Source organism: Hylobates moloch, unplaced genomic scaffold (genome assembly GCF_009828535.3).
Source record: "Hylobates moloch isolate HMO894 unplaced genomic scaffold, HMol_V3 SCAFFOLD_5, whole genome shotgun sequence".
Lineage (NCBI taxonomy): Eukaryota > Metazoa > Chordata > Mammalia > Primates > Hylobatidae > Hylobates > Hylobates moloch.
Genome location: NW_026652280.1, coordinates 141,059,611 through 141,069,828, shown reverse-complemented (window position 1 = coordinate 141,069,828; position 10,218 = coordinate 141,059,611).

Sequence of the window (10,218 nt, the reverse complement as noted above, 5' to 3'; positions counted from 1 at the left end):
TGAGACGGAGTCAAGCTCTGTCACCCAGCCTGGAGTGCAGTGGCGTGATCTCGGCTCACTGCAAGCTCCGCCTCCCGGGTTCACACCATTTTCCTGCCTCAGCCTCCCCAGTAGCTGGGACTACAGGCGCCCACCACCACACCTGGCTCATTTTTTGTATTTTTAGTAGAGATGGGGTTTCACCGTGTTAGCCAGGATGGTCTCGATCTCCTGATCTCATGATCCGCCCGCCTTGGCCTCCCAAAGGAACAGTTTCTTAAACATAAATTCGGTTGAAAATTACCAAGTATTAAAAAAAACAGGGCATGATCTCACCTAGTGTCACCTTATAACACATACACCTGGGCTATAAAGCCAGAAAACCAATGGAATGAGTCAGAAATAGTCATCACAGGAGGCATAAGGCTGCTTGAGCTGGCTTCATAATTACCCACAGAGAGGTGTGTTTGGGTTGCATTCAGAATATACTCTATCTTGTTTTGTTGAAGTGCTTGGACTTAAGTGGATACATTCCAAGAGTTTTCTCAGGCCTTGACATTGATGGAAGAGGAAGATGGAAAGCTGCCAACAGGATTTCTGCAGCATTTGGCATCCTTAGGCCAATGTAGACATTAAAACATAGCTCTGTCATTGACCCACGTCCTCTATTTTAGCTTCCCTAACACTGGAAACAAGTGTTTAATGCCCTTAGTGACCCAGCAAATATTTCAGAGGGCAGCTTCTTATATTTTATGCTTCAACTGCCAGGTGATTGTGGGCTAATGACAGAAAAGACAAATGGAAAACATCTGGACATTTAAAGGGCAATGACAATAAACTGCTTCTCAGATATTGGAGTCTGAGCATACCACCTGTTGACTAAGGTAAAGATGGTAAATGTTTTTTGGGGTGATCCCCAACCACATACCCCTTTTTCTGAACCCTGTACCAGCTGCCACACCTATATGGTGTGACCCTCTTCCCTTCATAGTTGAGTGAACAAGATGTAGACACTGGACCCAAGCTGGACTCAACCAGGTTTTCCCCTGTGGAATTGGGAAATGGGCCTCTGAGGTTCTTGAGCAGCATGTTTGGCTCCTGTGCACAGATCTGCAGTGAGAGAGCAGGAAATGGATGCACAGAGGAGAGACGAGGACAGTGCAGCTGGCAGAGCAGCAGCACGGCAGCCCCTGGCCCCTGGCTGGCCAAGTCTGGCTCTCTCCTGAGGTCTTGTAGTGCCACATGTTTCCAGGTGCCATGACATATCAACAGTAGCCCTCACCTCTGCTTAAATACCTGTGGGTGTCTGTGAAACCTATGTTCCCTGCCATCCTTTCAGAGGCTCAGGCTATATGGTGAACACAGGTGGTGTGGCTGGAACCATTTCTAGAAGGGCGCTGCACCTGAGCATCACCACATTCCTGACGGTGTTCTTTTGCATCTTGAACTGTTCTCCCAGTAAAGATGTCTTCTGGGCCCTGAAGTCCATATTAAAGAGCCAGGTGGACATGTCAGCAAAGGACAGAAGAACAGCTTCTTTTTTGTCTGTGGTGGTCTACATTTTAAAGTGTCAATTCAAGTGGGCAAAAGGGAGATGAGAGACTGCCTACCTTTCTCTCTTTCTCTGTTTATTCATTCAATGGACTTTCTTTTTTTTTTTTTGAGATGGAGTTTTGCTCTTGTTGCCCAGGCTGGAGTGCAATGGTGTGATCTCAGCTCACCGCAACCTCTACCTCCTGGGTTCAAGCAATTCTCCTGCCTCAGCCTCCCGAATAGCTGGGATTACAGGCATGCACCACCATGACCAGCTAATTTTGTTTCTCCATGTTGGTCAGGCTGGTCTCGAACTCCTGACCTCAGGTGATCCACCTGCCTCAGCCTCCCAAAGTGCTGGGATTATAGGCATAAGCCATCATGCCCAGCCTTTTTTTTTTTTTTTTTTTTTTTGTGGAGACTGAGTTTCACTCTTGTTGCCCAGGCTGCAGTGCAATGGCATGATCTTGGCTCACTGCAACCTCCGCCTCCTGGATTCAAGTGATTCTCCTGCCTCAGCCTCCCAAGTAGCTGGGATTACAGGCACCCAACACCATGCCCGGCTAATTTTGTATTTTTAGTAGAGATGGGGTTTCACCATGTTGGTCAGGCTCGTCTCGAACTGCTGTCCTCAGGTGATCCACTGGCCTCGGTCTCCCAAAGTGCTGGGATTACAGGAGTGAGCCACTGCGCCCAGCCTCAGTTGACTCTCGTTAGGCACTTACCATGTGCTGGGCACTATTTAAGATCCTAAAGCTATTGTACCTCGTGGAGCTTACATCATAGTGGAGAGAGTCCGGCAATAAATAAACACACAGTTAAATAATTTCAGATCACAAACGGCTATGAAGTAAATAAAACAGGAAAGTAAAATAGAGAGTGACGGTGTGGTGGCTCCTTTAAGAAGGATGTCAGGAAAGGACATTCTGAGGGGGTGGTGCTGAATGGACATAGGAATGAGAGAGAGAGGAGGAGCCGGTCACAGGGAAACATGTAGGAGCAGCTTTCTAGAGGGAGTGCCAGCATATTCAAGGGTGCTGGGACCTCTCCCTCTTCTGGCCTCCCTTGCTTCATTCTTTTCCATTACATTTTCTCAAATATTAACTGAGCTGGCACTAAGAGTCAGGAGCTAACTGAAATGGATCAAAAGAAGAATAGAACAGAGGCCTCTTTTTCTCTTTTCTTTTTTTGAGATGAGGGCCCCACTATGTTGCCAAGGCTGGTTTTGAACGCCTGGCCTCAAGTGATTGGCCTCTTGAGTAGCTTGGATTATAGGCACGAGCCATCGTAACTGGCAAGGACAGAGCTTTTGCCTTGGAGAAATTCACAGAGCAGGGAAGGAGAAAGAGAAACAAGTCATTAAAATATAGATGGTTGTACTTAGTAGAAGGAAGCATAAAGTGTTATTGGGAAGACCATGGAAGCATAGACTGCCTGCCGGGTTCTCCTACACACCTGAGCAGCAGCTGGGTCCTCAAAGGAGAAGGCTGACTCTGAAGAATCAGAAAGCTCCATTTCTTTCCAATGTAATGCTCTCTACCTTAGGAGCCTTCGAAAATTCTGCAGAGTGGGGAGGTTCTTTGACCAATCCAGCAAAGCACACACACCAAACACTAATGGGAAAATGGAAAACTGGAATTGATTCAAGTCACTGAGAAAACAGGAAAGGTGGCTTTTAGTTGCAGGACCAGGATGCAGACATAAAATACACACACACACGCACACACACTCTCAGAGGACTGAAGGCAAAAGGAGGAGTTGGCAGTCATCCCTGGAAATGTGTAATCCAAGAACGAAAGTTTACAGAAAAGGAAGAAGCCTTACACAGGGTCACAGTGAACCCCTGGGGATTTATGTAAGTGACTTAGGGTTTAAAGCGAAACTGTGTGTTGACTTAATGGTATGACTCATTTAAATGGAACGGACTTTTAAAAACACACACATGAGGATTGGGTTTTCCATTTATTGTTGTTGTGGGGCCATGTGATACTTAATGACACTGAGGTCCAAAGATATGGAAGCTGCCAACAGAATGCGTCTGTGTAAGAACAAAAGAGAAGCAGGTTGCATCCCTTAAACAGTTGAAAAGGAAATGCTAGGCTCAAGCCATAGTACTCTGTGGGCCGTCAGACTAGAGCGGGTGGTGAGTGGGTGCTGGATGCTAGGTAAACGGAAGAAGTGACTGCAGTGGTGGGAGGTGTGAATGCCAGCACATAGCTTTGGTTTGTGGTAAACACCAGACAGGGCATGGAAGAGCGTGTTTTAGTTATTCTGTCAGAATAGCACAGATTAGAGGGTGACCAGATGTTCCTCTTGAGGGACCTTGTCACTCTATAAACATTTTGCCCTGAGAAGACTTTGTGGGAGAGGAACAGTCCTTGGCTAGCACTGGTCCCTGTCAGAGTTCCTTCTGTACCTGGTGAATTTGGGAGGAAAACTGGGAGCGTGGCTCAAAACCTTATGTCCTCCTCCTGGGAGCACTCATCTGCTGTGAGCACAGGCTCTGCTCAGCTCCTCTAGGCAGGCTCTGGCCAGGGTGGAAGCTTTCCCTGGCCCAGCACTCCCATGAAAGAGTTGCACCTAAAAACTCAGGTTCCATTTGCCAAGAGATACAAGCTGGGCCTTCCAACCTAAACTTTATCAATGGTGAATGTGGTATTTTGGCCTCTAACCACTTGGTCTTTTATCTTATTCCTCAATAGGTTCAGAAATCAGGGTGGGAAGTGAAACCCTATTGCTGAGACTCCAACAGGGTCCTGGGGAGCACCTGAAAGGGTCTTCCAGAGTTGTTGAAATTGAGGTTCAGCCAGAGGCCTGTGTACCTGCCAATCTGGAGAGACAAGTCTTGTATGTCAGGACAAAGGAAACACGTATGGTTTCTGATACAATCCCCACACCAAAATTACAAGGGCAGACACACTGAGTGCCAGGTGTTAATTCGTAGTTGAGCCACTTCTCACCTGTGCAGATCTAGGCAGCATGCTCCAGGAGGAGGGTCACTGCTCGGGAGAGTCATGTCTCTATCCCAGTCATGCAGGGATGCCAGCTAGGTTCTCAAAACACCACTGATTGCTTTAGGGACTGGAATGCGCACAGCAGCCAGAACCAAAACCCCCCAAATAAACCAACCCAGCACTTTAACTGATGGTATCTAACACAGAGTTAATAGTTCTTGTTCTGAAAAATGAAACAATAAAGCATAACTTTCTAAATAGCATTTTAGAGTTAAAGCACTTTTAGACACATCTGCTTTGACCTACATCACAACCTCAGAGTGTTACTATGATTTCCATTTACATGAAAGGATGAAAAGAGGGAAAAGGATGGGAAGGAATAGAGGGGGATAGAGAGAGGAAGGCAGGAAGTGAGTTACATCTGTGGGGGCAGATGTCTGGGACCACCATGTGCAGCTGTGTATCACAAGTACATGTACTGCAAAATCATCTACAGTGGTCTCAGAGATATCTGCCAGGTCAGAAAGAGCATAGCATTGTCAGATTATTGCCTTTCATGTCTCTAACTACATCAAATCCCAAAACAACTTCTGCTACCAAGTGAGGCAACAATTCTGCCACTCAGCAAAGTCACATTGTCCAGGTCTCATGTCCAGGTTTTGGGTCCTAGGTGTCTTGCTGTGCCAGGACTGAGGTCTTTCCTAGGGTTTTCTGGGGCAGGCATGACCACAGTGGAAGAAGAGTTCTATTTCTTGAGCACTCCCAATGTACCACACCTGCACAGAATAGAAGCACGCATGTTATCCTCTGCAGTTCTCTTCATGACCCGTGTGGTAGGTCTATGCTAGCCTCATTTTATAAATGAAGAATTTGAGCCTCAAAGAGGCCTAACTTTCCTACCCAATCCAACTCTGGGGTCAAATGGCCTCTGAAATCTCTAGAAGGAAAAGGACAAACATTAAGATGAATTAAAGGAGTTGGTGGATGGTCGCAGTGGCTCACACCTGCAATCCCAGCAATTTGGGAGGCTGAGGTGAGAGGATTCCTTGAGGCCAGGAGTTCGAGACCAGCCTGGGCAATGTAGGAGGATACTGTCTATACAGAAAAAAAATTCACTGGGTGTGGTGGCACGTGCCTCTAGTCTCAGCTACTCAGAAGGCTGAGGTGGGAAGATCACTTGAGGCCAGGAGATTGAGACTGCAGAGAGCTGTAATTGCTCCACTGCACTCCAGGCTGGGTGACACAGCAAGACCTTATCTCTCTATAAAAAAAGAAAAAGGTAAAAAAGAAAGGAGTGAGCATCAAGAAAGGTGAATACTTACTGAAGACAAGGATGAAAGAGTGCCCCTGAGAAAAAGCCACCAAGAGAGGAGTGTCATCCAGGCTGGGAACCCAAAGCAAGCAATCACCCAGATCCTGAGAATGGGATCATTTTTTGCTTTTGTTGTAGTAGGGGAAGTGTCCAGTTTTCACAGAATGCAGAATAAAATTACACTAATATATGAGTGTGGTATTTTCTGAGGCAGATTAACTGAGATAAATCACTTTTTAATGTATTTAAACCTCTACTTTTTACCTTGGGAATTAAAAAAATACACAGAACCAGAAAAATATAATGGAACCCCATGTGCCAATTATTTGCCTCAACAGTGGTCAGCATTTGCCACTCTCACATCATGTGTCTCTCCACATGTTTTTTTCCTGGATTATTTTAAACAAATCCCTGTTATCATATCACTTTTACTATAAATACTTCACTATATATTTCTATGAGAAAAAGATATTTTTAATATAATCATAACGCCATGATCACACTAACGCAAATAACAATAATTTCTTAGTATCATTCAATATCCTGTCTATATTAAAATTTGCTATGAATGTCTTTTTGTAATTGGTTTGTTTGAATCAAGATCCAGACAAGGCTTGCACGTTGCATTTGATGGTTATGTCGTGTGGAACTTTCCACCTATACCCATTGAATATTTATTGGCCATTGCTAAAACCATTGACCCAAGACAGTCTGGGGTCAAGGGGCTGTGACCTACTCAAGCTAACCAGAATACTACACTGGAGAATCAGACACCTGCAGAGGTTAAGAGGGATGATCAATAGAAAATGATGGATTGTTAAAAATCTGAATATTGCACCCAAACTACTTACCAACCACAAATGGAAAGATAGTTAGGTTTACAGTGGAGAACTCAGCAGACACCAGCTTAACCAAGTGATGAATGTAAACATCTCCAGTAATGACACATCAACATTATGAACACTTTGATGTGATGAGAAGAACACAATATCAATTTTGTGATGTTCTTGCCAAAAATGCATAGCATGATTCCAATCATAAGAAAACATTCTACAAAATGAAGAGACTATCTACAAAAGAATTGACCAGTACTCTTCGAGGGTATCAAGTTCACGAAAGACTGAGGAACTGTTCCAGACTGGAGTGGATGAGAAGACATGACAACTAAATGTAATGTGGGGTCCTGGTTAGGATTCTGGAACAGAAAAAGGACATTAGCAGAAAAAGTGGTGGAATTCAAATAAGGCCTGTGGTGTAGTCAATAATACTGTATCAATGTTAGCTTCTCATTCTTGATCATTATCCTATGGTCATGTAAGATGTTATCACTAGTGGAACGTGATGAGGGATATAGATAACTTTTGTCAGGGACGTGTTCTTTTACTATGCATTCTGGTTTTTGCAAATATAAGGTCAACCACAAATAAGCAGCTCCTCCAGCAAGAACTAAATCCGTATTTTCTTTAAACAACCACTGAGCGTTTTAGTTCATCTTTCCTCATTGCTGGCTGTCGTGAGGGGTGGATCATGATCACTTTCTCCTGATACCACACATGGCCCCACATCATGCTTGTGGTCACCATCATCATTCTCATACACACTGGTTTTCTGATAAAAAGCTTTCAGACCCAGTTCCCTAATAGGCAGGGTTTCCTAGGTATTTTACTTCCCATTCCTACCCCTCTATCACTCCTCTCCCAACCCCCAGGCACAGGGCTGGTTCCCCTGCCCTCCAGTCTTTCCCCTTCCCGGGTCCGCAGGTCACTCACTGCCCAGTTCCAGTCTGCCCAAGGTCAAGGAGGGTTTGGGAGACAACAACCATTGCACTCCAAATGGCAGTGGTTAGTATGAGCACCCGTGTCCAGGCTCTGACCCGGAAAGCCTTCTGATTTGATCTCTGCATCCACTTTCCAGCCAGCAGCATGTGCAGGGGTTTGCAGCAGCCTGGACTCTGAATTGTGCCACCTCAGAGTAAGGGCAGCCCCACTCATCCTTCAGCAGATGGGAAGGAGGGGAGTGGAGGCCTAAGGGGCAAGGTTGGTTTGTAGCTGAGGACAATTCTGGCAGGGGGAAATCCATTTTCATTCCAACCCTGGATTGTGGTATTACTGTGTCTCTGCTTCCATCTTCGAGTAGCTCCTAGTTGTTGCATCCTGGCTGTGCTCCCCATGGCCTACCCACTCTTTGAGGTGGAGGCTAGGAGGTAGGCAGAGGCTGTGATTGTGAGAAAAGCCTGGGACGGTACATAAGCTCATTCAGGATGAGGAGAGAGACGATAATCTTTTCTCAATAAAGTTTTGTTGAGTGAATGAATGAGTGGTGAAAGAAGGCAGTTCCATTTAGTCAGTCTTCCTAAATCAGTTTTTCCAAATCCATGGGCTTTTTGAAGTACTCAAACTCCCTGTTTGCTACAGTTTGGGAAGTGGCCCAGGGATGCCGAGAGAGAGAGAGAGAGAGAGAGAGAGAGAGAGGTCTGTTTTTTAAAGAGCCTTTGCAGTCCCTGGGTTTTCAGAGAGATGTTCCATGAAGAAACTGGCCAAGCAGGGCCAACCCTTGTCTTTCCTTTAGAGTGTCTAACTCTTGGTGTTTGCTTCCAGAACTGTTGTTGTTTTGAAGACCTCAAAATGTACAATTCTTATTATTCATTCAGTCAATATTCAAATCAATATTTATTGAGCTCCTTCTGTGTGCCAGGCCACGTGATGGTGAGCAAGCCAGGATACAATGGTGAGAAAGCTGGGTCTTGTTTTTCCCAGGAATGAGCTGTCCCACAGTTGCACACTGGATCTTCGGCCGGATCAAGTTCAGGCCAATCCTCTGCATTGGCCTGAACTTGATCCCAGCAATCTGGGGAGGGATGAGGGAGGGTCTCTCTGCCCTTTCTCATGGGAGTGGCTCACCTCCCATTGCACCTCAGCCTAGAAATTGCATCTGAGCCTCAGAATTTTATGTTTTTTCCCCTGAAACTCTGAAAACCAGTCCCATGTCCCCTCAGAGAAGCCCTCAAGATATCTCTGGATTTGGTAACATGTGTCTGGGATTCTAGCCAGAGTATTCTCATTCTTGGACTTGGATTTTAGACTCATTTTGGACAATTGGCAAATGAGCACGTGTTATGCTGCTTTAATGCAAAGAGCAAACAATGTCAATGTTTATAAAATCCTAAAGGAAAAACTCCAAGATATGTGAGCATCCCAGGGTGAGGGGAACTGGGAAGCCTGGTTCTTTGTGGTTTCGCCAACCCCATGGGATTGCCTTTGTCTTCCTGGCTGAAGCTGCTTTACCAGGACCAGGTCTGGGTTTCTGCATATTGGAAGGTAGGAAATGAGAGGAAGGGCATGTGGCTTCTGTTTTAAGGATGTGTCCTATAAACTGTTCGTGTCATTTCCATTCACATCTCATTGGCTAGAACTTACTGCTGTGACTATAAATTAGCTTTAAGGGAGGCTGGGAAATGTAGTCTTCAGCTGAGCGGCCATGTGCATGGTAAAATTTGAAGAAGCTATTACTAAAAGGAAGAAGGGGAGAATGGATATAGCTGGACAATGACCAGTTTCGATCACGCACTCCTTTAGCCCCTTTTCACATGGCCCAGATTGTTGTGTCCTTACATTATTGGCCTTCAGACCTCATACCTCATTCCCATGTTCCCTGACCTGGTGGCTCTCTCTGGAGTCCTAGACCTGGGCTACTTTGGATTGTTCCTTTTTTTCCCTCTCCCTCTAACTCCTTGTAAGTAACTTGCTTAGGGAGGGGCCCTTCTGAGGGGAGGGGGTTTCACCAAAAGAGAAATAAGATGTTGACAGCCAAGGCCAGACCCACTTACTCTATAGATCTGTGCGGGCCCCTCTTTACTTCAGCTGAGTGTGGACGAATAAAACCATGCATGGTGGCGCTGCTGAGACACTTCAGGTCTCATGGTCAGGAGGGACAGCATCTGTGGATGAGCACTTAAGGGAGGGTCTAAGTATAAGCTGGCATCTCTGCCCACCAGGAACCATGATTTCATCTTCCTCATCTTCTTCCTCTTCCTGCTTCACTTCCTCACCTGCAGCCTCTCCGACATCACTGTAATCATTACAACTGTTAGAACTGTACCGCTGAGCACCACCAGGGCCAGATATCCCACATGCATCTTCTGTTTTTAGCCCCCACTCCAGTCCCAGGAGGTAGGTATTATTGTCTCTATCTTTTGAGAAACTGAAGCACAGAATGGTAAGGACCTACTTCATACTGTTGTTGTAAAGATTAAATGGGATAATTCACATAAAACATCTGGCTCAGTGCCTGGCAAACAGAAAGTACTCAATAACTATATTAGCCTTTATTGTTGTAACAGAGAAGAAAACCAAGGTTTAGAGAGGAATGGAGATTTGCCAGTGTTGGCTCCAGAATTCACATAGATGAGGGGTTTATGGTGGTGATGGGGTGGTGGGGGCA